Below are 4522 nucleotides of genomic sequence, written 5' to 3'. Positions count from 1 at the left end.
ATAGAGACAGCTAAAATGCATTTGGATTCTCCCTCAAAAAATGCTGGCTGCGAAGACGCCCGTGGTTAATGACTGGTAACCCGGATGAATGGAGTTACACCTTGCAATTACTGTATGAGAGGTTCAAGCTGGGATTAGAGAGCAAAAAAGCACAACAAAAAAACAAGAGCAAAAAAGAATGAGAGAAAAGTAGAGGTCAGGGAGATAATCTTGTTTGATACTGTTGGAGGTGGAGTCAAATAAAGGATCATGCTCCTCTCTTAATTCTTTGGTTGCATGAGTCATAAGACTAATTTATGCTTGCCTAGCCAGAGCTTAATCAGCAACGCACTACATCCCCTGCAGGTGAAGATGGAGTGTTTGTATGAGAACAGAGACAGAGGATTAACTGCAAACAACAAACACGTGTTTCTCCACCTCCTTCGTATCCCATGCACCATGACTGTCCCACACAGCCTTGCTTCCACACTTTAACCATGCGTGTGAAGGCCTGCACACACGGCTGCCTCTGGGCGACCAGCGTCACCTCCCTCTCCACACCACACTTGGACCTAAAACAAAAACCGTGGTAAAATACCTAATGTTTTTACAGATGTACATAATGTCGGGGCAATGTATGAATGCTGTGAAAATGTTACAACAAAGATGAATGTTCAAGCCTTGCATAGGGCACTTTCTAGTGGACTACGACATAATGCCTTTGAGGGCATTCCCTGTGCTGAGGTGCTGCTTTTGATGTCTGGTTTTTGTATTTAAAGACTTAAGGGGAATTCCTCATACTTCACTTTTAAGACGATGCGCCGCACAAGATTCTACCAGTAGCTCAACCTAGACTCTATATTCATGTCAAATGTGTTACCTGAAAGTATTTCAGAAGGTGGCATTGGCATGAAAGTGGCAAGGATTTTCTGTTGAAAAAAATGCTGTCTTCATATCTTCCCCCAATGTGCAAAAGCACATAAACAATCATAATCAGATCAGAGAATATGAAGATCAAAACTTTTAATGTAAGCCAGGTTTGCTGGAAACACAAAATATGATGGACAAGCCCTGAAGCGGTTACCACTTCACTGCACAATATTTTCAAAATAAATGAATAAACTAAACATGTCACAATTTCCAGACAATTCACGAGATATTCATAATGTTTTCACTGGACATGCATGTTTTTACTTGTATGTACAAGACTGAATGTCAGCAGAAGCGGAGACCGTTAACATTTTTGCCCCCAGGTAAACATACTAAGCTTCTACTTTGATGTTTTGTCCTTCTAACACAAGTCTGTCTGGTTAACAGGCAGACCTGCCCCGGATGTCTTTCACACCGTTTGGTGCAGCACAGAGGAGCCTCGCCAAAAGCGCAACCTGATCTTTGAAACATTTACTCCTGTGGTAACTCCAAGGACAGACAAGAAATATCTGAATCTAAAGACAACATCCACTGCTCATCTCATAAACAATAGATCACTATCACCCTCACTGTATACAATAAACATGTAAGACCTTATTGTTAATGGCAGGTAACAGCAGAGAATCTCTCTAACAAATTCAAGCTCCATATCTATTTTTGGGGAGTTTAAGTTATAATTGTCTGGCTCTTCACTTAAGGGCTTCAAACATACTCTGACAGAGTTGGAATGCAGTACAGAGTATACACAAGCGCTAATATATAATCTGTAAATTACAGTGATACTGTGCATAGAAGCCAATAAGACCATGATGAGATGGCACAACCGTTAAATAATCCTTGAGCATCTATAAAATAGATCTGTCATTCAGCTGCTTGTGATATCTTTAGCAAACAAACCTCACAAGCCTCAACTTTCTGCCTCTGCATGGTTGAGCCTTTGACACAAGTTGTGCATGTGCAGGTGAACCAGCAGTTTTCTCCTACTCAAACTTCGAAGGGAACGTGAGGCTGTAAAATCTCTTAGGAAGATAAAGATAAACATCGTCCCAATCTGTGTACTAGAAAAAATAAACTAAGTAAATCCAGCCCGTAAACAACAAAGATCGACAAAAGGTTACTCACATAAAGGGTTGGAGATTGTTGGGGGTGCCATAGCGCAATGCACGAGCCTCTATAATATATATTAGGAAAAAGAAAAAATACCACTATCCATGTTGGTTTTTCTTGGATTAAGTTTTAAAAAGAATGTGATTTTTAGCAAAATCATTCATGGGTATAATTCAGCGCGTTTAACTATAAAAAAAAGTACCATAATAACAAAACAAAAATCAATCGCTCAACGGAGAGAATGTTAAAAGGCGCGTAAAGGATCCTCCGCGTGGAAATGATCAGGACTTTAGAAAAAGACCCAGCCATGCCATCACATGCGGAGTGTTTTCCGCTCTCAGCCGTGTGTGTGATTGACTGAAAACCGCAGCTCACCTATGCTTCGTCACTGCAGATGTCGGACTAACGGGCAAAAACGTGTGAGGCGGAGCGCTTCCCGTCTTTCCTCCATTGACCTGGTAATGATGGCAGGGTGGTGGAGGGGGGTGCCATTATTATTCGGAGCTTCAGCACTGAACACACACACACAACACACACCACACACACACACACACACCCACACACACACACACACCACAACACACACACACACACACACACACACACACACACACACACACACACACACACACACACACACACACACACACGTACGGGTCTAGATTTGATACTTTTAACATGGAACTGATTGCTCTTGCCTCGCAACTATCATTTCCCTTCATAAAACGTTTTAAAACGGTCCAACGCCACAATCAAGTGACAAACTATAATGATGTATATTAAGAATTGAGCTTGAGTATATTTAGCCTAAATAAACTTTTAAATGGCGATTATCAATTCTTCCACCAATATGGCTTTTTAGTTCCATAAATGTACCACTGTAAAACAGCTCGTAGAGCGGGACAGTGAGAACACGTGCAGAGAAACATCCCCGCATAATGAAGCCATGACTCAAAGCAGGGAAACGCTGCAGGAGGGAAAGGCAAACCACTCATGCTAGATATAGAAAACCAAGTGATAAATCGCCTGCGGCGCAACAGAGATGTTTGGGGTTTAGTCTGAAGCAGCTAGTGGTCACCCAGCAGGGCAAACAGCTGATGGGGGTCACAGGGTCACCGCCAGATCGACTAGTGCTGCTCTCCAACAAAGCTTTCATTGCGCGCATGTGGTGTTCATGACCCTAAAGAGTCCAGGTCATCGGCGCTGTCCCTGCAACCTCCGAGGTACCACCAGAGCATGTTGTTTGAGTTAGGTCAGGGAATCTGTAGTCTCGCATTGCCAGACCTCCGGACTCTCAGATCAGAGATCTGAGACATACGCGCCAAGGTGGGGACACTTATTGAACTGCAAAGCAAATATTATGTAATCAAATGAATGTTAATGTTTATCCATCTATCACTTTTTGATCTCGGCGCTGCTGCTGGATTAAGTAGTTTGGAAGCTCCAGGGTAAAAATCTACTGTTGGGCCCCTATATTCACCCCCCCCTGCTGTGCCTTTTGTCTCCAAGTGACTACTCATCCAGTACATATAGCAGACTGCACATTAAATATGCCCAGTGACAAACCAGTAGGCCTATGAAAGTAGACACTGACTCAGATACAATATACCAAACAGCAATGTTTACTAGTGCATAAAATCCTTTTAACAAATATTTGAAAAAATAAATACAATTCTTGTATAATATAAAGTCTTCATTCAAAGACGGGGTCTCAATATGTAAAAACTTACGGCGTTTTTTTCATATAGAAAAATAATTTATCCTATTTTTTGAAAGACTGAGGGTCTCTGATCATCATCATGTCTCTGATCTGATATGGCTATCAATCATCAAAATTGTCATCTATAAACTAATACCCACCAAGAATGTTTGTGCTATAAAAGGTAGTAAAAACCTACTTACCTTCCTTTAGAAAATCTTTGTATTGGTCAGCACTGCACCAATTCTGGCAGTGAGGTTAAGTGCTTGTTGGTTTGTAGATTTAACCGCTTACCGATAACGTCATAGCTTCTAAGTACTTCTTGAAGTATGGAGTGGGGACATGATGTCATCAGTTGTGGCTGTAAGTGAATTCTTCAGGAGTTTAAATTGGGTGTAGGCCAGTATTTTTCTGCCTCTCAAACTGATTCAGGGGTGAATTTTCTGTCTCTGTCACTTCCGTCAACTCACTGCCCTATCAGAGCACACCTACCGTTCAAAAGTTTGGGGTCACCCAAACAATTTTGTGTTTTCCTGAAAAGTCACACTTATTCACCACCATACTTTGTGAAATGAATAGAAAATAGAGTCAGACATTGACAAGGTTAGAATATGATTTGTATTGGAAATAAGATTTTTTTTACATCAAACTTTGCTTTCGTAAAGAATCCTCCATTTGCAGCAATTTACAGCATTGCAGACCTTTGGCATTCTAGCTGTTAATTTGTTGAGGTAATCTGGAGAAATTGCACCCCACGCTTCCAGAAGCAGCTCCACAAGTTGGATTGGTTGGATGGGCACTTCTTGC

Source organism: Etheostoma spectabile, chromosome 4 (genome assembly GCF_008692095.1).
Source record: "Etheostoma spectabile isolate EspeVRDwgs_2016 chromosome 4, UIUC_Espe_1.0, whole genome shotgun sequence".
Lineage (NCBI taxonomy): Eukaryota > Metazoa > Chordata > Actinopteri > Perciformes > Percidae > Etheostoma > Etheostoma spectabile.
Note: the sequence above shows the minus strand (reverse complement) of the source record.